At 46.0% G+C, this 21,972-nt stretch overlaps 27 non-coding genes across 27 annotated transcripts; all 27 read right to left on the bottom strand.

Annotated features, from left to right (window-relative positions):
* Positions 1–205: 205 nt before the first annotated feature.
* Trnal-caa (transfer RNA leucine (anticodon CAA)) lies at positions 206–321 on the bottom strand. Its single transcript has 2 exons — positions 284–321; positions 206–251 (listed from the first exon to the last, which is right to left on the bottom strand). It is a non-coding gene; the product is annotated as a tRNA-Leu (tRNA).
* A 704-nt stretch (positions 322–1,025) lies between these two features.
* On the bottom strand, positions 1,026–1,141 carry Trnal-caa (transfer RNA leucine (anticodon CAA)). The gene is made up of 2 exons: positions 1,104–1,141; positions 1,026–1,071 (listed from the first exon to the last, which is right to left on the bottom strand). It is a non-coding gene; the product is annotated as a tRNA-Leu (tRNA).
* Positions 1,142–1,845: 704 nt separating this feature from the next.
* On the bottom strand, positions 1,846–1,961 carry Trnal-caa (transfer RNA leucine (anticodon CAA)). The gene is made up of 2 exons: positions 1,924–1,961; positions 1,846–1,891 (listed from the first exon to the last, which is right to left on the bottom strand). It is a non-coding gene; the product is annotated as a tRNA-Leu (tRNA).
* Positions 1,962–2,665: 704 nt separating this feature from the next.
* On the bottom strand, positions 2,666–2,781 carry Trnal-caa (transfer RNA leucine (anticodon CAA)). Its single transcript has 2 exons — positions 2,744–2,781; positions 2,666–2,711 (listed from the first exon to the last, which is right to left on the bottom strand). It is a non-coding gene; the product is annotated as a tRNA-Leu (tRNA).
* Positions 2,782–3,485: 704 nt separating this feature from the next.
* On the bottom strand, positions 3,486–3,601 carry Trnal-caa (transfer RNA leucine (anticodon CAA)). The gene is made up of 2 exons: positions 3,564–3,601; positions 3,486–3,531 (listed from the first exon to the last, which is right to left on the bottom strand). It is a non-coding gene; the product is annotated as a tRNA-Leu (tRNA).
* A 704-nt stretch (positions 3,602–4,305) lies between these two features.
* Positions 4,306–4,421, bottom strand: Trnal-caa (transfer RNA leucine (anticodon CAA)). The gene is made up of 2 exons: positions 4,384–4,421; positions 4,306–4,351 (listed from the first exon to the last, which is right to left on the bottom strand). It is a non-coding gene; the product is annotated as a tRNA-Leu (tRNA).
* Positions 4,422–5,125: 704 nt separating this feature from the next.
* On the bottom strand, positions 5,126–5,241 carry Trnal-caa (transfer RNA leucine (anticodon CAA)). The gene is made up of 2 exons: positions 5,204–5,241; positions 5,126–5,171 (listed from the first exon to the last, which is right to left on the bottom strand). It is a non-coding gene; the product is annotated as a tRNA-Leu (tRNA).
* Positions 5,242–5,945: 704 nt separating this feature from the next.
* Positions 5,946–6,061, bottom strand: Trnal-caa (transfer RNA leucine (anticodon CAA)). Its single transcript has 2 exons — positions 6,024–6,061; positions 5,946–5,991 (listed from the first exon to the last, which is right to left on the bottom strand). It is a non-coding gene; the product is annotated as a tRNA-Leu (tRNA).
* A 704-nt stretch (positions 6,062–6,765) lies between these two features.
* Trnal-caa (transfer RNA leucine (anticodon CAA)) lies at positions 6,766–6,881 on the bottom strand. The gene is made up of 2 exons: positions 6,844–6,881; positions 6,766–6,811 (listed from the first exon to the last, which is right to left on the bottom strand). It is a non-coding gene; the product is annotated as a tRNA-Leu (tRNA).
* Positions 6,882–7,585: 704 nt separating this feature from the next.
* Trnal-caa (transfer RNA leucine (anticodon CAA)) lies at positions 7,586–7,701 on the bottom strand. Its single transcript has 2 exons — positions 7,664–7,701; positions 7,586–7,631 (listed from the first exon to the last, which is right to left on the bottom strand). It is a non-coding gene; the product is annotated as a tRNA-Leu (tRNA).
* A 704-nt stretch (positions 7,702–8,405) lies between these two features.
* Positions 8,406–8,521, bottom strand: Trnal-caa (transfer RNA leucine (anticodon CAA)). Its single transcript has 2 exons — positions 8,484–8,521; positions 8,406–8,451 (listed from the first exon to the last, which is right to left on the bottom strand). It is a non-coding gene; the product is annotated as a tRNA-Leu (tRNA).
* Positions 8,522–9,225: 704 nt separating this feature from the next.
* Positions 9,226–9,341, bottom strand: Trnal-caa (transfer RNA leucine (anticodon CAA)). Its single transcript has 2 exons — positions 9,304–9,341; positions 9,226–9,271 (listed from the first exon to the last, which is right to left on the bottom strand). It is a non-coding gene; the product is annotated as a tRNA-Leu (tRNA).
* A 704-nt stretch (positions 9,342–10,045) lies between these two features.
* Trnal-caa (transfer RNA leucine (anticodon CAA)) lies at positions 10,046–10,161 on the bottom strand. The gene is made up of 2 exons: positions 10,124–10,161; positions 10,046–10,091 (listed from the first exon to the last, which is right to left on the bottom strand). It is a non-coding gene; the product is annotated as a tRNA-Leu (tRNA).
* Positions 10,162–10,865: 704 nt separating this feature from the next.
* Positions 10,866–10,981, bottom strand: Trnal-caa (transfer RNA leucine (anticodon CAA)). Its single transcript has 2 exons — positions 10,944–10,981; positions 10,866–10,911 (listed from the first exon to the last, which is right to left on the bottom strand). It is a non-coding gene; the product is annotated as a tRNA-Leu (tRNA).
* A 704-nt stretch (positions 10,982–11,685) lies between these two features.
* On the bottom strand, positions 11,686–11,801 carry Trnal-caa (transfer RNA leucine (anticodon CAA)). The gene is made up of 2 exons: positions 11,764–11,801; positions 11,686–11,731 (listed from the first exon to the last, which is right to left on the bottom strand). It is a non-coding gene; the product is annotated as a tRNA-Leu (tRNA).
* A 704-nt stretch (positions 11,802–12,505) lies between these two features.
* On the bottom strand, positions 12,506–12,621 carry Trnal-caa (transfer RNA leucine (anticodon CAA)). Its single transcript has 2 exons — positions 12,584–12,621; positions 12,506–12,551 (listed from the first exon to the last, which is right to left on the bottom strand). It is a non-coding gene; the product is annotated as a tRNA-Leu (tRNA).
* A 704-nt stretch (positions 12,622–13,325) lies between these two features.
* Positions 13,326–13,441, bottom strand: Trnal-caa (transfer RNA leucine (anticodon CAA)). Its single transcript has 2 exons — positions 13,404–13,441; positions 13,326–13,371 (listed from the first exon to the last, which is right to left on the bottom strand). It is a non-coding gene; the product is annotated as a tRNA-Leu (tRNA).
* A 704-nt stretch (positions 13,442–14,145) lies between these two features.
* On the bottom strand, positions 14,146–14,261 carry Trnal-caa (transfer RNA leucine (anticodon CAA)). The gene is made up of 2 exons: positions 14,224–14,261; positions 14,146–14,191 (listed from the first exon to the last, which is right to left on the bottom strand). It is a non-coding gene; the product is annotated as a tRNA-Leu (tRNA).
* A 704-nt stretch (positions 14,262–14,965) lies between these two features.
* Trnal-caa (transfer RNA leucine (anticodon CAA)) lies at positions 14,966–15,081 on the bottom strand. Its single transcript has 2 exons — positions 15,044–15,081; positions 14,966–15,011 (listed from the first exon to the last, which is right to left on the bottom strand). It is a non-coding gene; the product is annotated as a tRNA-Leu (tRNA).
* Positions 15,082–15,785: 704 nt separating this feature from the next.
* On the bottom strand, positions 15,786–15,901 carry Trnal-caa (transfer RNA leucine (anticodon CAA)). The gene is made up of 2 exons: positions 15,864–15,901; positions 15,786–15,831 (listed from the first exon to the last, which is right to left on the bottom strand). It is a non-coding gene; the product is annotated as a tRNA-Leu (tRNA).
* Positions 15,902–16,605: 704 nt separating this feature from the next.
* Trnal-caa (transfer RNA leucine (anticodon CAA)) lies at positions 16,606–16,721 on the bottom strand. Its single transcript has 2 exons — positions 16,684–16,721; positions 16,606–16,651 (listed from the first exon to the last, which is right to left on the bottom strand). It is a non-coding gene; the product is annotated as a tRNA-Leu (tRNA).
* A 704-nt stretch (positions 16,722–17,425) lies between these two features.
* Trnal-caa (transfer RNA leucine (anticodon CAA)) lies at positions 17,426–17,541 on the bottom strand. Its single transcript has 2 exons — positions 17,504–17,541; positions 17,426–17,471 (listed from the first exon to the last, which is right to left on the bottom strand). It is a non-coding gene; the product is annotated as a tRNA-Leu (tRNA).
* Positions 17,542–18,245: 704 nt separating this feature from the next.
* Positions 18,246–18,361, bottom strand: Trnal-caa (transfer RNA leucine (anticodon CAA)). Its single transcript has 2 exons — positions 18,324–18,361; positions 18,246–18,291 (listed from the first exon to the last, which is right to left on the bottom strand). It is a non-coding gene; the product is annotated as a tRNA-Leu (tRNA).
* Positions 18,362–19,065: 704 nt separating this feature from the next.
* Positions 19,066–19,181, bottom strand: Trnal-caa (transfer RNA leucine (anticodon CAA)). Its single transcript has 2 exons — positions 19,144–19,181; positions 19,066–19,111 (listed from the first exon to the last, which is right to left on the bottom strand). It is a non-coding gene; the product is annotated as a tRNA-Leu (tRNA).
* A 704-nt stretch (positions 19,182–19,885) lies between these two features.
* On the bottom strand, positions 19,886–20,001 carry Trnal-caa (transfer RNA leucine (anticodon CAA)). The gene is made up of 2 exons: positions 19,964–20,001; positions 19,886–19,931 (listed from the first exon to the last, which is right to left on the bottom strand). It is a non-coding gene; the product is annotated as a tRNA-Leu (tRNA).
* Positions 20,002–20,705: 704 nt separating this feature from the next.
* On the bottom strand, positions 20,706–20,821 carry Trnal-caa (transfer RNA leucine (anticodon CAA)). The gene is made up of 2 exons: positions 20,784–20,821; positions 20,706–20,751 (listed from the first exon to the last, which is right to left on the bottom strand). It is a non-coding gene; the product is annotated as a tRNA-Leu (tRNA).
* Positions 20,822–21,525: 704 nt separating this feature from the next.
* Positions 21,526–21,641, bottom strand: Trnal-caa (transfer RNA leucine (anticodon CAA)). The gene is made up of 2 exons: positions 21,604–21,641; positions 21,526–21,571 (listed from the first exon to the last, which is right to left on the bottom strand). It is a non-coding gene; the product is annotated as a tRNA-Leu (tRNA).
* Positions 21,642–21,972: the final 331 nt, after the last annotated feature.

Raw genomic sequence — 21,972 nt, 5'->3', positions numbered from 1 at the left:
CCTCACGAGGGGAACGTCGTATTTACAACCAACACTCTCTGTTTGTAGCTCACACTACCGAAGAAACAGTTTGGTGCCGTAGGTGCGCTTGTGTTTGATGCAAATTTTTGATTTCACTTAGGAGAACACGGCCAGTATCGTGCTGTTGCACTTTACAAAGGATCTCAATGCTAAGCAGGGTGCTCTAGAGAAGCGACAAAATCTGTGTCAGGAGTGGGATTCGAACCCACGCCCTCATTCGAGGACCAGGAGGCTCTAGCTGCTACTGCAGCCAAGGTTTTTCCTTGAGTCTGGCGCCTTAGACCGCTCGGCCATCCTGACACTTGATTTGATGCTCCTCGTTTGTTCTATTAGAGGACTTACAGTTGATGTAGTTGTCGCATCCACGTTGCCACAGTACGCAGGCATGATTTCTGCACCCGTTAGACGTGCGCCAGGCGCAGCCGCACAAATATAGCGCAGAATGTACCACCAAAAGAGTTTCTCAAATCCGTATAATCACAGCAATCAATACCTTTTGTTCGAAACTAAGTCGTCTGTTAAAGACGTCAGAGATTAGACAGAATGCGGAGGTCTATCTGTCGAGTAATATTTCAAGTTTTGGTCACGTTGTAATCTCCATACAGTAATATTTTGAGTATATGAATTTATTTCGAGTTCTGTGTATTTCATCAGCGACTGTTATTGTACAGATGATGTACTGGTCAGCCTGCACTGTTTCCTCACACTGTCGTTAGCACTCTGCATCTCCAGATAAGAGTCGTTTCCATACCACAAGTGTCCCTTTTGACGTGTTTGCGGCTCTTTGGCGCGGAAGTAACCTCACGAGGGGAACGTCGTATTTACAACCAACACTCTCTGTTTGTAGCTCACACTACCGAAGAAACAGTTTGGTGCCGTAGGTGCGCTTGTGTTTGATGCAAATTTTTGATTTCACTTAGGAGAACACGGCCAGTATCGTGCTGTTGCACTTTACAAAGGATCTCAATGCTACGCAGGGTGCTCTAGAGAAGCGACAAAATCTGTGTCAGGAGTGGGATTCGAACCCACGCCCTCATTCGAGGACCAGAAGGCTCTAGCTGCTACTGCAGCCAAGGTTTTTCCTTGAGTCTGGCGCCTTAGACCGCTCGGCCATCCTGACACTTGATTTGATGCTCCTCGTTTGTTCTATTAGAGGACTTACAGTTGATGTAGTTGTCGCATCCACGTTGCCACAGTACGCTGGCATGATTTCTGCACCCGTTAGACGTGCGCCAGGCGCAGCCGCACAAATATAGCGCAGAATGTACCACCAAAAGAGTTTCTCAAATCCGTATAATCACAGCAATCAATACCTTTTGTTCGAAACTAAGTCGTCTGTTAAAGACGTCAGAGATTAGACAGAATGCGGAGGTCTATCTGTCGAGTAATATTTCAAGTTTTGGTCACGTTGTAATCTCCATACAGTAATATTTTGAGTATATGAATTTATTTCGGGTTCTGTGTATTTCATCAGCGACTGTTATTGTACAGATGATGTACTGGTCAGCCTGCACTGTTTCCTCACACTGTCGTTAGCACTCTGCATCTCCAGATAAGAGTCGTTTCCATACCACAAGTGTCCCTTTTGACGTGTTTGCGGCTCTTTGGCGCGGAAGTAACCTCACGAGGGGAACGTCGTATTTACAACCAACACTCTCTGTTTGTAGCTCACACTACCGAAGAAACAGTTTGGTGCCGTAGGTGCGCTTGTGTTTGATGCAAATTTTTGATTTCACTTAGGAGAACACGGCCAGTATCGTGCTGTTGCACTTTACAAAGGATCTCAATGCTACGCAGGGTGCTCTAGAGAAGCGACAAAATCTGTGTCAGGAGTGGGATTCGAACCCACGCCCTCATTCGAGGACCAGAAGGCTCTAGCTGCTACTGCAGCCAAGGTTTTTCCTTGAGTCTGGCGCCTTAGACCGCTCGGCCATCCTGACACTTGATTTGATGCTCCTCGTTTGTTCTATTAGAGGACTTACAGTTGATGTAGTTGTCGCATCCACGTTGCCACAGTACGCAGGCATGATTTCTGCACCCGTTAGACGTGCGCCAGGCGCAGCCGCACAAATATAGCGCAGAATGTACCACCAAAAGAGTTTCTCAAATCCGTATAATCACAGCAATCAATACCTTTTGTTCGAAACTAAGTCGTCTGTTAAAGACGTCAGAGATTAGACAGAATGCGGAGGTCTATCTGTCGAGTAATATTTCAAGTTTTGGTCACGTTGTAATCTCCATACAGTAATATTTTGAGTATATGAATTTATTTCGAGTTCTGTGTATTTCATCAGCGACTGTTATTGTACAGATGATGTACTGGTCAGCCTGCACTGTTTCCTCACACTGTCGTTAGCACTCTGCATCTCCAGATAAGAGTCGTTTCCATACCACAAGTGTCCCTTTTGACGTGTTTGCGGCTCTTTGGCGCGGAAGTAACCTCACGAGGGGAACGTCGTATTTACAACCAACACTCTCTGTTTGTAGCTCACACTACCGAAGAAACAGTTTGGTGCCGTAGGTGCGCTTGTGTTTGATGCAAATTTTTGATTTCACTTAGGAGAACACGGCCAGTATCGTGCTGTTGCACTTTACAAAGGATCTCAATGCTACGCAGGGTGCTCTAGAGAAGCGACAAAATCTGTGTCAGGAGTGGGATTCGAACCCACGCCCTCATTCGAGGACCAGAAGGCTCTAGCTGCTACTGCAGCCAAGGTTTTTCCTTGAGTCTGGCGCCTTAGACCGCTCGGCCATCCTGACACTTGATTTGATGCTCCTCGTTTGTTCTATTAGAGGACTTACAGTTGATGTAGTTGTCGCATCCACGTTGCCACAGTACGCAGGCATGATTTCTGCACCCGTTAGACGTGCGCCAGGCGCAGCCGCACAAATATAGCGCAGAATGTACCACCAAAAGAGTTTCTCAAATCCGTATAATCACAGCAATCAATACCTTTTGTTCGAAACTAAGTCGTCTGTTAAAGACGTCAGAGATTAGACAGAATGCGGAGGTCTATCTGTCGAGTAATATTTCAAGTTTTGGTCACGTTGTAATCTCCATACAGTAATATTTTGAGTATATGAATTTATTTCGAGTTCTGTGTATTTCATCAGCGACTGTTATTGTACAGATGATGTACTGGTCAGCCTGCACTGTTTCCTCACACTGTCGTTAGCACTCTGCATCTCCAGATAAGAGTCGTTTCCATACCACAAGTGTCCCTTTTGACGTGTTTGCGGCTCTTTGGCGCGGAAGTAACCTCACGAGGGGAACGTCGTATTTACAACCAACACTCTCTGTTTGTAGCTCACACTACCGAAGAAACAGTTTGGTGCCGTAGGTGCGCTTGTGTTTGATGCAAATTTTTGATTTCACTTAGGAGAACACGGCCAGTATCGTGCTGTTGCACTTTACAAAGGATCTCAATGCTACGCAGGGTGCTCTAGAGAAGCGACAAAATCTGTGTCAGGAGTGGGATTCGAACCCACGCCCTCATTCGAGGACCAGAAGGCTCTAGCTGCTACTGCAGCCAAGGTTTTTCCTTGAGTCTGGCGCCTTAGACCGCTCGGCCATCCTGACACTTGATTTGATGCTCCTCGTTTGTTCTATTAGAGGACTTACAGTTGATGTAGTTGTCGCATCCACGTTGCCACAGTACGCAGGCATGATTTCTGCACCCGTTAGACGTGCGCCAGGCGCAGCCGCACAAATATAGCGCAGAATGTACCACCAAAAGAGTTTCTCAAATCCGTATAATCACAGCAATCAATACCTTTTGTTCGAAACTAAGTCGTCTGTTAAAGACGTCAGAGATTAGACAGAATGCGGAGGTCTATCTGTCGAGTAATATTTCAAGTTTTGGTCACGTTGTAATCTCCATACAGTAATATTTTGAGTATATGAATTTATTTCGAGTTCTGTGTATTTCATCAGCGACTGTTATTGTACAGATGATGTACTGGTCAGCCTGCACTGTTTCCTCACACTGTCGTTAGCACTCTGCATCTCCAGATAAGAGTCGTTTCCATACCACAAGTGTCCCTTTTGACGTGTTTGCGGCTCTTTGGCGCGGAAGTAACCTCACGAGGGGAACGTCGTATTTACAACCAACACTCTCTGTTTGTAGCTCACACTACCGAAGAAACAGTTTGGTGCCGTAGGTGCGCTTGTGTTTGATGCAAATTTTTGATTTCACTTAGGAGAACACGGCCAGTATCGTGCTGTTGCACTTTACAAAGGATCTCAATGCTACGCAGGGTGCTCTAGAGAAGCGACAAAATCTGTGTCAGGAGTGGGATTCGAACCCACGCCCTCATTCGAGGACCAGAAGGCTCTAGCTGCTACTGCAGCCAAGGTTTTTCCTTGAGTCTGGCGCCTTAGACCGCTCGGCCATCCTGACACTTGATTTGATGCTCCTCGTTTGTTCTATTAGAGGACTTACAGTTGATGTAGTTGTCGCATCCACGTTGCCACAGTACGCAGGCATGATTTCTGCACCCGTTAGACGTGCGCCAGGCGCAGCCGCACAAATATAGCGCAGAATGTACCACCAAAAGAGTTTCTCAAATCCGTATAATCACAGCAATCAATACCTTTTGTTCGAAACTAAGTCGTCTGTTAAAGACGTCAGAGATTAGACAGAATGCGGAGGTCTATCTGTCGAGTAATATTTCAAGTTTTGGTCACGTTGTAATCTCCATACAGTAATATTTTGAGTATATGAATTTATTTCGAGTTCTGTGTATTTCATCAGCGACTGTTATTGTACAGATGATGTACTGGTCAGCCTGCACTGTTTCCTCACACTGTCGTTAGCACTCTGCATCTCCAGATAAGAGTCGTTTCCATACCACAAGTGTCCCTTTTGACGTGTTTGCGGCTCTTTGGCGCGGAAGTAACCTCACGAGGGGAACGTCGTATTTACAACCAACACTCTCTGTTTGTAGCTCACACTACCGAAGAAACAGTTTGGTGCCGTAGGTGCGCTTGTGTTTGATGCAAATTTTTGATTTCACTTAGGAGAACACGGCCAGTATCGTGCTGTTGCACTTTACAAAGGATCTCAATGCTACGCAGGGTGCTCTAGAGAAGCGACAAAATCTGTGTCAGGAGTGGGATTCGAACCCACGCCCTCATTCGAGGACCAGAAGGCTCTAGCTGCTACTGCAGCCAAGGTTTTTCCTTGAGTCTGGCGCCTTAGACCGCTCGGCCATCCTGACACTTGATTTGATGCTCCTCGTTTGTTCTATTAGAGGACTTACAGTTGATGTAGTTGTCGCATCCACGTTGCCACAGTACGCAGGCATGATTTCTGCACCCGTTAGACGTGCGCCAGGCGCAGCCGCACAAATATAGCGCAGAATGTACCACCAAAAGAGTTTCTCAAATCCGTATAATCACAGCAATCAATACCTTTTGTTCGAAACTAAGTCGTCTGTTAAAGACGTCAGAGATTAGACAGAATGCGGAGGTCTATCTGTCGAGTAATATTTCAAGTTTTGGTCACGTTGTAATCTCCATACAGTAATATTTTGAGTATATGAATTTATTTCGGGTTCTGTGTATTTCATCAGCGACTGTTATTGTACAGATGATGTACTGGTCAGCCTGCACTGTTTCCTCACACTGTCGTTAGCACTCTGCATCTCCAGATAAGAGTCGTTTCCATACCACAAGTGTCCCTTTTGACGTGTTTGCGGCTCTTTGGCGCGGAAGTAACCTCACGAGGGGAACGTCGTATTTACAACCAACACTCTCTGTTTGTAGCTCACACTACCGAAGAAACAGTTTGGTGCCGTAGGTGCGCTTGTGTTTGATGCAAATTTTTGATTTCACTTAGGAGAACACGGCCAGTATCGTGCTGTTGCACTTTACAAAGGATCTCAATGCTACGCAGGGTGCTCTAGAGAAGCGACAAAATCTGTGTCAGGAGTGGGATTCGAACCCACGCCCTCATTCGAGGACCAGAAGGCTCTAGCTGCTACTGCAGCCAAGGTTTTTCCTTGAGTCTGGCGCCTTAGACCGCTCGGCCATCCTGACACTTGATTTGATGCTCCTCGTTTGTTCTATTAGAGGACTTACAGTTGATGTAGTTGTCGCATCCACGTTGCCACAGTACGCAGGCATGATTTCTGCACCCGTTAGACGTGCGCCAGGCGCAGCCGCACAAATATAGCGCAGAATGTACCACCAAAAGAGTTTCTCAAATCCGTATAATCACAGCAATCAATACCTTTTGTTCGAAACTAAGTCGTCTGTTAAAGACGTCAGATATTAGACAGAATGCGGAGGTCTATCTGTCGAGTAATATTTCAAGTTTTGGTCACGTTGTAATCTCCATACAGTAATATTTTGAGTATATGAATTTATTTCGGGTTCTGTGTATTTCATCAGCGACTGTTATTGTACAGATGATGTACTGGTCAGCCTGCACTGTTTCCTCACACTGTCGTTAGCACTCTGCATCTCCAGATAAGAGTCGTTTCCATACCACAAGTGTCCCTTTTGACGTGTTTGCGGCTCTTTGGCGCGGAAGTAACCTCACGAGGGGAACGTCGTATTTACAACCAACACTCTCTGTTTGTAGCTCACACTACCGAAGAAACAGTTTGGTGCCGTAGGTGCGCTTGTGTTTGATGCAAATTTTTGATTTCACTTAGGAGAACACGGCCAGTATCGTGCTGTTGCACTTTACAAAGGATCTCAATGCTACGCAGGGTGCTCTAGAGAAGCGACAAAATCTGTGTCAGGAGTGGGATTCGAACCCACGCCCTCATTCGAGGACCAGAAGGCTCTAGCTGCTACTGCAGCCAAGGTTTTTCCTTGAGTCTGGCGCCTTAGACCGCTCGGCCATCCTGACACTTGATTTGATGCTCCTCGTTTGTTCTATTAGAGGACTTACAGTTGATGTAGTTGTCGCATCCACGTTGCCACAGTACGCAGGCATGATTTCTGCACCCGTTAGACGTGCGCCAGGCGCAGCCGCACAAATATAGCGCAGAATGTACCACCAAAAGAGTTTCTCAAATCCGTATAATCACAGCAATCAATACCTTTTGTTCGAAACTAAGTCGTCTGTTAAAGACGTCAGAGATTAGACAGAATGCGGAGGTCTATCTGTCGAGTAATATTTCAAGTTTTGGTCACGTTGTAATCTCCATACAGTAATATTTTGAGTATATGAATTTATTTCGAGTTCTGTGTATTTCATCAGCGACTGTTATTGTACAGATGATGTACTGGTCAGCCTGCACTGTTTCCTCACACTGTCGTTAGCACTCTGCATCTCCAGATAAGAGTCGTTTCCATACCACAAGTGTCCCTTTTGACGTGTTTGCGGCTCTTTGGCGCGGAAGTAACCTCACGAGGGGAACGTCGTATTTACAACCAACACTCTCTGTTTGTAGCTCACACTACCGAAGAAACAGTTTGGTGCCGTAGGTGCGCTTGTGTTTGATGCAAATTTTTGATTTCACTTAGGAGAACACGGCCAGTATCGTGCTGTTGCACTTTACAAAGGATCTCAATGCTACGCAGGGTGCTCTAGAGAAGCGACAAAATCTGTGTCAGGAGTGGGATTCGAACCCACGCCCTCATTCGAGGACCAGAAGGCTCTAGCTGCTACTGCAGCCAAGGTTTTTCCTTGAGTCTGGCGCCTTAGACCGCTCGGCCATCCTGACACTTGATTTGATGCTCCTCGTTTGTTCTATTAGAGGACTTACAGTTGATGTAGTTGTCGCATCCACGTTGCCACAGTACGCAGGCATGATTTCTGCACCCGTTAGACGTGCGCCAGGCGCAGCCGCACAAATATAGCGCAGAATGTACCACCAAAAGAGTTTCTCAAATCCGTATAATCACAGCAATCAATACCTTTTGTTCGAAACTAAGTCGTCTGTTAAAGACGTCAGAGATTAGACAGAATGCGGAGGTCTATCTGTCGAGTAATATTTCAAGTTTTGGTCACGTTGTAATCTCCATACAGTAATATTTTGAGTATATGAATTTATTTCGAGTTCTGTGTATTTCATCAGCGACTGTTATTGTACAGATGATGTACTGGTCAGCCTGCACTGTTTCCTCACACTGTCGTTAGCACTCTGCATCTCCAGATAAGAGTCGTTTCCATACCACAAGTGTCCCTTTTGACGTGTTTGCGGCTCTTTGGCGCGGAAGTAACCTCACGAGGGGAACGTCGTATTTACAACCAACACTCTCTGTTTGTAGCTCACACTACCGAAGAAACAGTTTGGTGCCGTAGGTGCGCTTGTGTTTGATGCAAATTTTTGATTTCACTTAGGAGAACACGGCCAGTATCGTGCTGTTGCACTTTACAAAGGATCTCAATGCTACGCAGGGTGCTCTAGAGAAGCGACAAAATCTGTGTCAGGAGTGGGATTCGAACCCACGCCCTCATTCGAGGACCAGAAGGCTCTAGCTGCTACTGCAGCCAAGGTTTTTCCTTGAGTCTGGCGCCTTAGACCGCTCGGCCATCCTGACACTTGATTTGATGCTCCTCGTTTGTTCTATTAGAGGACTTACAGTTGATGTAGTTGTCGCATCCACGTTGCCACAGTACGCAGGCATGATTTCTGCACCCGTTAGACGTGCGCCAGGCGCAGCCGCACAAATATAGCGCAGAATGTACCACCAAAAGAGTTTCTCAAATCCGTATAATCACAGCAATCAATACCTTTTGTTCGAAACTAAGTCGTCTGTTAAAGACGTCAGAGATTAGACAGAATGCGGAGGTCTATCTGTCGAGTAATATTTCAAGTTTTGGTCACGTTGTAATCTCCATACAGTAATATTTTGAGTATATGAATTTATTTCGAGTTCTGTGTATTTCATCAGCGACTGTTATTGTACAGATGATGTACTGGTCAGCCTGCACTGTTTCCTCACACTGTCGTTAGCACTCTGCATCTCCAGATAAGAGTCGTTTCCATACCACAAGTGTCCCTTTTGACGTGTTTGCGGCTCTTTGGCGCGGAAGTAACCTCACGAGGGGAACGTCGTATTTACAACCAACACTCTCTGTTTGTAGCTCACACTACCGAAGAAACAGTTTGGTGCCGTAGGTGCGCTTGTGTTTGATGCAAATTTTTGATTTCACTTAGGAGAACACGGCCAGTATCGTGCTGTTGCACTTTACAAAGGATCTCAATGCTACGCAGGGTGCTCTAGAGAAGCGACAAAATCTGTGTCAGGAGTGGGATTCGAACCCACGCCCTCATTCGAGGACCAGAAGGCTCTAGCTGCTACTGCAGCCAAGGTTTTTCCTTGAGTCTGGCGCCTTAGACCGCTCGGCCATCCTGACACTTGATTTGATGCTCCTCGTTTGTTCTATTAGAGGACTTACAGTTGATGTAGTTGTCGCATCCACGTTGCCACAGTACGCAGGCATGATTTCTGCACCCGTTAGACGTGCGCCAGGCGCAGCCGCACAAATATAGCGCAGAATGTACCACCAAAAGAGTTTCTCAAATCCGTATAATCACAGCAATCAATACCTTTTGTTCGAAACTAAGTCGTCTGTTAAAGACGTCAGAGATTAGACAGAATGCGGAGGTCTATCTGTCGAGTAATATTTCAAGTTTTGGTCACGTTGTAATCTCCATACAGTAATATTTTGAGTATATGAATTTATTTCGGGTTCTGTGTATTTCATCAGCGACTGTTATTGTACAGATGATGTACTGGTCAGCCTGCACTGTTTCCTCACACTGTCGTTAGCACTCTGCATCTCCAGATAAGAGTCGTTTCCATACCACAAGTGTCCCTTTTGACGTGTTTGCGGCTCTTTGGCGCGGAAGTAACCTCACGAGGGGAACGTCGTATTTACAACCAACACTCTCTGTTTGTAGCTCACACTACCGAAGAAACAGTTTGGTGCCGTAGGTGCGCTTGTGTTTGATGCAAATTTTTGATTTCACTTAGGAGAACACGGCCAGTATCGTGCTGTTGCACTTTACAAAGGATCTCAATGCTACGCAGGGTGCTCTAGAGAAGCGACAAAATCTGTGTCAGGAGTGGGATTCGAACCCACGCCCTCATTCGAGGACCAGAAGGCTCTAGCTGCTACTGCAGCCAAGGTTTTTCCTTGAGTCTGGCGCCTTAGACCGCTCGGCCATCCTGACACTTGATTTGATGCTCCTCGTTTGTTCTATTAGAGGACTTACAGTTGATGTAGTTGTCGCATCCACGTTGCCACAGTACGCAGGCATGATTTCTGCACCCGTTAGACGTGCGCCAGGCGCAGCCGCACAAATATAGCGCAGAATGTACCACCAAAAGAGTTTCTCAAATCCGTATAATCACAGCAATCAATACCTTTTGTTCGAAACTAAGTCGTCTGTTAAAGACGTCAGAGATTAGACAGAATGCGGAGGTCTATCTGTCGAGTAATATTTCAAGTTTTGGTCACGTTGTAATCTCCATACAGTAATATTTTGAGTATATGAATTTATTTCGAGTTCTGTGTATTTCATCAGCGACTGTTATTGTACAGATGATGTACTGGTCAGCCTGCACTGTTTCCTCACACTGTCGTTAGCACTCTGCATCTCCAGATAAGAGTCGTTTCCATACCACAAGTGTCCCTTTTGACGTGTTTGCGGCTCTTTGGCGCGGAAGTAACCTCACGAGGGGAACGTCGTATTTACAACCAACACTCTCTGTTTGTAGCTCACACTACCGAAGAAACAGTTTGGTGCCGTAGGTGCGCTTGTGTTTGATGCAAATTTTTGATTTCACTTAGGAGAACACGGCCAGTATCGTGCTGTTGCACTTTACAAAGGATCTCAATGCTACGCAGGGTGCTCTAGAGAAGCGACAAAATCTGTGTCAGGAGTGGGATTCGAACCCACGCCCTCATTCGAGGACCAGAAGGCTCTAGCTGCTACTGCAGCCAAGGTTTTTCCTTGAGTCTGGCGCCTTAGACCGCTCGGCCATCCTGACACTTGATTTGATGCTCCTCGTTTGTTCTATTAGAGGACTTACAGTTGATGTAGTTGTCGCATCCACGTTGCCACAGTACGCAGGCATGATTTCTGCACCCGTTAGACGTGCGCCAGGCGCAGCCGCACAAATATAGCGCAGAATGTACCACCAAAAGAGTTTCTCAAATCCGTATAATCACAGCAATCAATACCTTTTGTTCGAAACTAAGTCGTCTGTTAAAGACGTCAGATATTAGACAGAATGCGGAGGTCTATCTGTCGAGTAATATTTCAAGTTTTGGTCACGTTGTAATCTCCATACAGTAATATTTTGAGTATATGAATTTATTTCGAGTTCTGTGTATTTCATCAGCGACTGTTATTGTACAGATGATGTACTGGTCAGCCTGCACTGTTTCCTCACACTGTCGTTAGCACTCTGCATCTCCAGATAAGAGTCGTTTCCATACCACAAGTGTCCCTTTTGACGTGTTTGCGGCTCTTTGGCGCGGAAGTAACCTCACGAGGGGAACGTCGTATTTACAACCAACACTCTCTGTTTGTAGCTCACACTACCGAAGAAACAGTTTGGTGCCGTAGGTGCGCTTGTGTTTGATGCAAATTTTTGATTTCACTTAGGAGAACACGGCCAGTATCGTGCTGTTGCACTTTACAAAGGATCTCAATGCTACGCAGGGTGCTCTAGAGAAGCGACAAAATCTGTGTCAGGAGTGGGATTCGAACCCACGCCCTCATTCGAGGACCAGAAGGCTCTAGCTGCTACTGCAGCCAAGGTTTTTCCTTGAGTCTGGCGCCTTAGACCGCTCGGCCATCCTGACACTTGATTTGATGCTCCTCGTTTGTTCTATTAGAGGACTTACAGTTGATGTAGTTGTCGCATCCACGTTGCCACAGTACGCAGGCATGATTTCTGCACCCGTTAGACGTGCGCCAGGCGCAGCCGCACAAATATAGCGCAGAATGTACCACCAAAAGAGTTTCTCAAATCCGTATAATCACAGCAATCAATACCTTTTGTTCGAAACTAAGTCGTCTGTTAAAGACGTCAGATATTAGACAGAATGCGGAGGTCTATCTGTCGAGTAATATTTCAAGTTTTGGTCACGTTGTAATCTCCATACAGTAATATTTTGAGTATATGAATTTATTTCGGGTTCTGTGTATTTCATCAGCGACTGTTATTGTACAGATGATGTACTGGTCAGCCTGCACTGTTTCCTCACACTGTCGTTAGCACTCTGCATCTCCAGATAAGAGTCGTTTCCATACCACAAGTGTCCCTTTTGACGTGTTTGCGGCTCTTTGGCGCGGAAGTAACCTCACGAGGGGAACGTCGTATTTACAACCAACACTCTCTGTTTGTAGCTCACACTACCGAAGAAACAGTTTGGTGCCGTAGGTGCGCTTGTGTTTGATGCAAATTTTTGATTTCACTTAGGAGAACACGGCCAGTATCGTGCTGTTGCACTTTACAAAGGATCTCAATGCTACGCAGGGTGCTCTAGAGAAGCGACAAAATCTGTGTCAGGAGTGGGATTCGAACCCACGCCCTCATTCGAGGACCAGAAGGCTCTAGCTGCTACTGCAGCCAAGGTTTTTCCTTGAGTCTGGCGCCTTAGACCGCTCGGCCATCCTGACACTTGATTTGATGCTCCTCGTTTGTTCTATTAGAGGACTTACAGTTGATGTAGTTGTCGCATCCACGTTGCCACAGTACGCAGGCATGATTTCTGCACCCGTTAGACGTGCGCCAGGCGCAGCCGCACAAATATAGCGCAGAATGTACCACCAAAAGAGTTTCTCAAATCCGTATAATCACAGCAATCAATACCTTTTGTTCGAAACTAAGTCGTCTGTTAAAGACGTCAGAGATTAGACAGAATGCGGAGGTCTATCTGTCGAGTAATATTTCAAGTTTTGGTCACGTTGTAATCTCCATACAGTAATATTTTGAGTATATGAATTTATTTCGAGTTCTGTGTATTTCATCAGCGACTGTTATTGTACAGATGATGTACTGGTCAGCCTGCACTGTTTCCTCACACTGTCGTTAGCACTCTGCATCTCCAGATAAGAGTCGTTTCCATACCACAAGTGTCCCTTTTGACGTGTTTGCGGCTCTTTGGCGCGGAAGTAACCTCACGAGGGGAACGTCGTATTTACAACCAACACTCTCTGTTTGTAGCTCACACTACCGAAGAAACAGTTTGGTGCCGTAGGTGCGCTTGTGTTTGATGCAAATTTTTGATTTCACTTAGGAGAACACGGCCAGTATCGTGCTGTTGCACTTTACAAAGGATCTCAATGCTACGCAGGGTGCTCTAGAGAAGCGACAAAATCTGTGTCAGGAGTGGGATTCGAACCCACGCCCTCATTCGAGGACCAGAAGGCTCTAGCTGCTACTGCAGCCAAGGTTTTTCCTTGAGTCTGGCGCCTTAGACCGCTCGGCCATCCTGACACTTGATTTGATGCTCCTCGTTTGTTCTATTAGAGGACTTACAGTTGATGTAGTTGTCGCATCCACGTTGCCACAGTACGCAGGCATGATTTCTGCACCCGTTAGACGTGCGCCAGGCGCAGCCGCACAAATATAGCGCAGAATGTACCACCAAAAGAGTTTCTCAAATCCGTATAATCACAGCAATCAATACCTTTTGTTCGAAACTAAGTCGTCTGTTAAAGACGTCAGAGATTAGACAGAATGCGGAGGTCTATCTGTCGAGTAATATTTCAAGTTTTGGTCACGTTGTAATCTCCATACAGTAATATTTTGAGTATATGAATTTATTTCGAGTTCTGTGTATTTCATCAGCGACTGTTATTGTACAGATGATGTACTGGTCAGCCTGCACTGTTTCCTCACACTGTCGTTAGCACTCTGCATCTCCAGATAAGAGTCGTTTCCATACCACAAGTGTCCCTTTTGACGTGTTTGCGGCTCTTTGGCGCGGAAGTAACCTCACGAGGGGAACGTCGTATTTACAACCAACACTCTCTGTTTGTAGCTCACACTACCGAAGAAACAGTTTGGTGCCGTAGGTGCGCTTGTGTTTGATGCAAATTTTTGATTTCACTTAGGAGAACACGGCCAGTATCGTGCTGTTGCACTTTACAAAGGATCTCAATGCTACGCAGGGTGCTCTAGAGAAGCGACAAAATCTGTGTCAGGAGTGGGATTCGAACCCACGCCCTCATTCGAGGACCAGAAGGCTCTAGCTGCTACTGCAGCCAAGGTTTTTCCTTGAGTCTGGCGCCTTAGACCGCTCGGCCATCCTGACACTTGATTTGATGCTCCTCGTTTGTTCTATTAGAGGACTTACAGTTGATGTAGTTGTCGCATCCACGTTGCCACAGTACGCAGGCATGATTTCTGCACCCGTTAGACGTGCGCCAGGCGCAGCCGCACAAATATAGCGCAGAATGTACCACCAAAAGAGTTTCTCAAATCCGTATAATCACAGCAATCAATACCTTTTGTTCGAAACTAAGTCGTCTGTTAAAGACGTCAGAGATTAGACAGAATGCGGAGGTCTATCTGTCGAGTAATATTTCAAGTTTTGGTCACGTTGTAATCTCCATACAGTAATATTTTGAGTATATGAATTTATTTCGAGTTCTGTGTATTTCATCAGCGACTGTTATTGTACAGATGATGTACTGGTCAGCCTGCACTGTTTCCTCACACTGTCGTTAGCACTCTGCATCTCCAGATAAGAGTCGTTTCCATACCACAAGTGTCCCTTTTGACGTGTTTGCGGCTCTTTGGCGCGGAAGTAACCTCACGAGGGGAACGTCGTATTTACAACCAACACTCTCTGTTTGTAGCTCACACTACCGAAGAAACAGTTTGGTGCCGTAGGTGCGCTTGTGTTTGATGCAAATTTTTGATTTCACTTAGGAGAACACGGCCAGTATCGTGCTGTTGCACTTTACAAAGGATCTCAATGCTACGCAGGGTGCTCTAGAGAAGCGACAAAATCTGTGTCAGGAGTGGGATTCGAACCCACGCCCTCATTCGAGGACCAGAAGGCTCTAGCTGCTACTGCAGCCAAGGTTTTTCCTTGAGTCTGGCGCCTTAGACCGCTCGGCCATCCTGACACTTGATTTGATGCTCCTCGTTTGTTCTATTAGAGGACTTACAGTTGATGTAGTTGTCGCATCCACGTTGCCACAGTACGCAGGCATGATTTCTGCACCCGTTAGACGTGCGCCAGGCGCAGCCGCACAAATATAGCGCAGAATGTACCACCAAAAGAGTTTCTCAAATCCGTATAATCACAGCAATCAATACCTTTTGTTCGAAACTAAGTCGTCTGTTAAAGACGTCAGAGATTAGACAGAATGCGGAGGTCTATCTGTCGAGTAATATTTCAAGTTTTGGTCACGTTGTAATCTCCATACAGTAATATTTTGAGTATATGAATTTATTTCGGGTTCTGTGTATTTCATCAGCGACTGTTATTGTACAGATGATGTACTGGTCAGCCTGCACTGTTTCCTCACACTGTCGTTAGCACTCTGCATCTCCAGATAAGAGTCGTTTCCATACCACAAGTGTCCCTTTTGACGTGTTTGCGGCTCTTTGGCGCGGAAGTAACCTCACGAGGGGAACGTCGTATTTACAACCAACACTCTCTGTTTGTAGCTCACACTACCGAAGAAACAGTTTGGTGCCGTAGGTGCGCTTGTGTTTGATGCAAATTTTTGATTTCACTTAGGAGAACACGGCCAGTATCGTGCTGTTGCACTTTACAAAGGATCTCAATGCTACGCAGGGTGCTCTAGAGAAGCGACAAAATCTGTGTCAGGAGTGGGATTCGAACCCACGCCCTCATTCGAGGACCAGAAGGCTCTAGCTGCTACTGCAGCCAAGGTTTTTCCTTGAGTCTGGCGCCTTAGACCGCTCGGCCATCCTGACACTTGATTTGATGCTCCTCGTTTGTTCTATTAGAGGACTTACAGTTGATGTAGTTGTCGCATCCACGTTGCCACAGTACGCAGGCATGATTTCTGCACCCGTTAGACGTGCGCCAGGCGCAGCCGCACAAATATAGCGCAGAATGTACCACCAAAAGAGTTTCTCAAATCCGTATAATCACAGCAATCAATACCTTTTGTTCGAAACTAAGTCGTCTGTTAAAGACGTCAGAGATTAGACAGAATGCGGAGGTCTATCTGTCGAGTAATATTTCAAGTTTTGGTCACGTTGTAATCTCCATACAGTAATATTTTGAGTATATGAATTTATTTCGAGTTCTGTGTATTTCATCAGCGACTGTTATTGTACAGATGATGTACTGGTCAGCCTGCACTGTTTCCTCACACTGTCGTTAGCACTCTGCATCTCCAGATAAGAGTCGTTTCCATACCACAAGTGTCCCTTTTGACGTGTTTGCGGCTCTTTGGCGCGGAAGTAACCTCACGAGGGGAACGTCGTATTTACAACCAACACTCTCTGTTTGTAGCTCACACTACCGAAGAAACAGTTTGGTGCCGTAGGTGCGCTTGTGTTTGATGCAAATTTTTGATTTCACTTAGGAGAACACGGCCAGTATCGTGCTGTTGCACTTTACAAAGGATCTCAATGCTACGCAGGGTGCTCTAGAGAAGCGACAAAATCTGTGTCAGGAGTGGGATTCGAACCCACGCCCTCATTCGAGGACCAGAAGGCTCTAGCTGCTACTGCAGCCAAGGTTTTTCCTTGAGTCTGGCGCCTTAGACCGCTCGGCCATCCTGACACTTGATTTGATGCTCCTCGTTTGTTCTATTAGAGGACTTACAGTTGATGTAGTTGTCGCATCCACGTTGCCACAGTACGCAGGCATGATTTCTGCACCCGTTAGACGTGCGCCAGGCGCAGCCGCACAAATATAGCGCAGAATGTACCACCAAAAGAGTTTCTCAAATCCGTATAATCACAGCAATCAATACCTTTTGTTCGAAACTAAGTCGTCTGTTAAAGACGTCAGAGATTAGACAGAATGCGGAGGTCTATCTGTCGAGTAATATTTCAAGTTTTGGTCACGTTGTAATCTCCATACAGTAATATTTTGAGTATATGAATTTATTTCGAGTTCTGTGTATTTCATCAGCGACTGTTATTGTACAGATGATGTACTGGTCAGCCTGCACTGTTTCCTCACACTGTCGTTAGCACTCTGCATCTCCAGATAAGAGTCGTTTCCATACCACAAGTGTCCCTTTTGACGTGTTTGCGGCTCTTTGGCGCGGAAGTAACCTCACGAGGGGAACGTCGTATTTACAACCAACACTCTCTGTTTGTAGCTCACACTACCGAAGAAACAGTTTGGTGCCGTAGGTGCGCTTGTGTTTGATGCAAATTTTTGATTTCACTTAGGAGAACACGGCCAGTATCGTGCTGTTGCACTTTACAAAGGATCTCAATGCTACGCAGGGTGCTCTAGAGAAGCGACAAAATCTGTGTCAGGAGTGGGATTCGAACCCACGCCCTCATTCGAGGACCAGAAGGCTCTAGCTGCTACTGCAGCCAAGGTTTTTCCTTGCGTCTGGCGCCTTAGACCGCTCGGCCATCCTGACACTTGATTTGATGCTCCTCGTTTGTTCTATTAGAGGACTTACAGTTGATGTAGTTGTCGCATCCACGTTGCCACAGTACGCAGGCATGATTTCTGCACCCGTTAGACGTGCGCCAGGCGCAGCCGCACAAATATAGCGCAGAATGTACCACCAAAAGAGTTTCTCAAATCCGTATAATCACAGCAATCAATACCTTTTGTTCGAAACTAAGTCGTCTGTTAAAGACGTCAGAGATTAGACAGAATGCGGAGGTCTATCTGTCGAGTAATATTTCAAGTTTTGGTCACGTTGTAATCTCCATACAGTAATATTTTGAGTATATGAATTTATTTCGAGTTCTGTGTATTTCATCAGCGACTGTTATTGTACAGATGATGTACTGGTCAGCCTGCACTGTTTCCTCACACTGTCGTTAGCACTCTGCATCTCCAGATAAGAGTCGTTTCCATACCACAAGTGTCCCTTTTGACGTGTTTGCGGCTCTTTGGCGCGGAAGTAACCTCACGAGGGGAACGTCGTATTTACAACCAACACTCTCTGTTTGTAGCTCACACTACCGAAGAAACAGTTTGGTGCCGTAGGTGCGCTTGTGTTTGATGCAAATTTTTGATTTCACTTAGGAGAACACGGCCAGTATCGTGCTGTTGCACTTTACAAAGGATCTCAATGCTACGCAGGGTGCTCTAGAGAAGCGACAAAATCTGTGTCAGGAGTGGGATTCGAACCCACGCCCTCATTCGAGGACCAGAAGGCTCTAGCTGCTACTGCAGCCAAGGTTTTTCCTTGAGTCTGGCGCCTTAGACCGCTCGGCCATCCTGACACTTGATTTGATGCTCCTCGTTTGTTCTATTAGAGGACTTACAGTTGATGTAGTTGTCGCATCCACGTTGCCACAGTACGCAGGCATGATTTCTGCACCCGTTAGACGTGCGCCAGGCGCAGCCGCACAAATATAGCGCAGAATGTACCACCAAAAGAGTTTCTCAAATCCGTATAATCACAGCAATCAATACCTTTTGTTCGAAACTAAGTCGTCTGTTAAAGACGTCAGAGATTAGACAGAATGCGGAGGTCTATCTGTCGAGTAATATTTCAAGTTTTGGTCACGTTGTAATCTCCATACAGTAATATTTTGAGTATATGAATTTATTTCGAGTTCTGTGTATTTCATCAGCGACTGTTATTGTACAGATGATGTACTGGTCAGCCTGCACTGTTTCCTCACACTGTCGTTAGCACTCTGCATCTCCAGATAAGAGTCGTTTCCATACCTCAAGTGTCCCTTTTGACGTGTTTGCGGCTCTTTGGCGCGGAAGTAACCTCACGAGGGGAACGTCGTATTTACAACCAACACTCTCTGTTTGTAGCTCACACTACCAAAGAAACAGTTTGGTGCCGTAGGTGCGCTTGTGTTTGATGCAAATTTTTGATTTCACTTAGGAGAACACGGCCAGTATCGTGCTGTTGCACTTTACAAAGGATCTCAATGCTACGCAGGGTGCTCTAGAGAAGCGACAAAATCTGTGTCAGGAGTGGGATTCGAACCCACGCCCTCATTCGAGGACCAGAAGGCTCTAGCTGCTACTGCAGCCAAGGTTTTTCCTTGAGTCTGGCGCCTTAGACCGCTCGGCCATCCTGACACTTGATTTGATGCTCCTCGTTTGTTCTATTAGAGGACTTACAGTTGATGTAGTTGTCGCATCCACGTTGCCACAGTACGCAGGCATGATTTCTGCACCCGTTAGACGTGCGCCAGGCGCAGCCGCACAAATATAGCGCAGAATGTACCACCAAAAGAGTTTCTCAAATCCGTATAATCACAGCAATCAATACCTTTTGTTCGAAACTAAGTCGTCTGTTAAAGACGTCAGAGATTAGACAGAATGCGGAGGTCTATCTGTCGAGTAATATTTCAAGTTTTGGTCACGTTGTAATCTCCATACAGTAATATTTTGAGTATATGAATTTATTTCGAGTTCTGTGTATTTCATCAGCGACTGTTATTGTACAGATGATGTACTGGTCAGCCTGCACTGTTTCCTCACACTGTCGTTAGCACTCTGCATCTCCAGATAAGAGTCGTTTCCATACCACAAGTGTCCCTTTTGACGTGTTTGCGGCTCTTTGGCGCGGAAGTAACCTCACGAGGGGAACGTCGTATTTACAACCAACACTCTCTGTTTGTAGCTCACACTACCGAAGAAACAGTTTGGTGCCGTAGGTGCGCTTGTGTTTGATGCAAATTTTTGATTTCACTTAGGAGAACACGGCCAGTATCGTGCTGTTGCACTTTACAAAGGATCTCAATGCTACGCAGGGTGCTCTAGAGAAGCGACAAAATCTGTGTCAGGAGTGGGATTCGAACCCACGCCCTCATTCGAGGACCAGAAGGCTCTAGCTGCTACTGCAGCCAAGGTTTTTCCTTGAGTCTGGCGCCTTAGACCGCTCGGCCATCCTGACACTTGATTTGATGCTCCTCGTTTGTTCTATTAGAGGACTTACAGTTGATGTAGTTGTCGCATCCACGTTGCCACAGTACGCAGGCATGATTTCTGCACCCGTTAGACGTGCGCCAGGCGCAGCCGCACAAATATAGCGCAGAATGTACCACCAAAAGAGTTTCTCAAATCCGTATAATCACAGCAATCAATACCTTTTGTTCGAAACTAAGTCGTCTGTTAAAGACGTCAGAGATTAGACAGGATGCGGAGGTCTATCTGTCGAGTAATATTTCAAGTTTTGGTCACGTTGTAATCTCCATACAGTAATATTTTGAGTATATGAATTTATTTCGGGTTCTGTGTATTTCATCAGCGACTGTTATTGTACAGATGATGTACTGGTCAGCCTGCACTGTTTCCTCACACTGTCGTTAGCACTCTGCATCTCCAGATAAGAGTCGTTTCCATACCACAAGTGTCCCTTTTGACGTGTTTGCGGCTCTTTGGCGCGGAAGTAACCTCACGAGGGGAACGTCGTATTTACAACCAACACTCTCTGTTTGTAGCTCACACTACCGAAGAAACAGTTTGGTGCCGTAGGTGCGCTTGTGTTTGATGCAAATTTTTGATTTCACTTAGGAGAACACGGCCAGTATCGTGCTGTTGCACTTTACAAAGGATCTCAATGCTACGCAGGGTGCTCTAGAGAAGCGACAAAATCTGTGTCAGGAGTGGGATTCGAACCCACGCCCTCATTCGAGGACCAGAAGGCTCTAGCTGCTACTGCAGCCAAGGTTTTTCCTTGAGTCTGGCGCCTTAGACCGCTCGGCCATCCTGACACTTGATTTGATGCTCCTCGTTTGTTCTATTAGAGGACTTACAGTTGATGTAGTTGTCGCATCCACGTTGCCACAGTACGCAGGCATGATTTCTGCACCCGTTAGACGTGCGCCAGGCGCAGCCGCACAAATATAGCGCAGAATGTACCACCAAAAGAGTTTCTCAAATCCGTATAATCACAGCAATCAATACCTTTTGTTCGAAACTAAGTCGTCTGTTAAAGACGTCAGAGATTAGACAGAATGCGGAGGTCTATCTGTCGAGTAATATTTCAAGTTTTGGTCACGTTGTAATCTCCATACAGTAATATTTTGAGTATATGAATTTATTTCGGGTTCTGTGTATTTCATCAGCGACTGTTATTGTACAGATGATGTACTGGTCAGCCTGCACTGTTTCCTCACACTGTCGTTAGCACTCTGCATCTCCAGATAAGAGTCGTTTCCATACCACAAGTGTCCCTTTTGACGTGTTTGCGGCCCTTTGGCGCGGAAGTAACCTCACGACGGGAACGTCGTATTTACAACCAACACTCTCTGTTTGTAGCTCACACTACCGAAGAAACAGTTTGGTGCCGTAGGTGCGCTTGTGTTTGATGCAAATTTTTGATTTCACTTAGGAGAACACGGCCAGTATCGTGCTGTTGCACTTTACAAAGGATCTCAATGCTACGCAGGGTGCTCTAGAGAAGCGACAAAATCTGTGTCAGGAGTGGGATTCGAACCCACGCCCTCATTCGAGGACCAGAAGGCTCTAGCTGCTACTGCAGCCAAGGTTTTTCCTTGAGTCTGGCGCCTTAGACCGCTCGGCCATCCTGACACTTGATTTGATGCTCCTCGTTTTTTCTATTAGAGGACTTACAGTTGATGTAGTTGTCGCATCCACGTTGCCACAGTACGCAGGCATGATTTCTGCACCCGTTAGACGTGCGCCAGGCGCAGCCGCACAAATATAGCGCAGAATGTACCACCAAAAGAGTTTCTCAAATCCGTATAATCACAGCAATCAATACCTTTTGTTCGAAACTAAGTCGTCTGTTAAAGACGTCAGAGATTAGACAGAATGCGGAGGTCTATCTGTCGAGTAATATTTCAAGTTTTGGTCACGTTGTAATCTCCATACAGTAATATTTTGAGTATATGAATTTATT

This window comes from Schistocerca cancellata, chromosome 2 (genome assembly GCF_023864275.1).
Source record: "Schistocerca cancellata isolate TAMUIC-IGC-003103 chromosome 2, iqSchCanc2.1, whole genome shotgun sequence".
Classification (NCBI taxonomy): Eukaryota; Metazoa; Arthropoda; class Insecta; order Orthoptera; family Acrididae; genus Schistocerca; species Schistocerca cancellata.
Note: the sequence above shows the minus strand (reverse complement) of the source record. Positions and strands in the feature narration are given on the sequence as shown.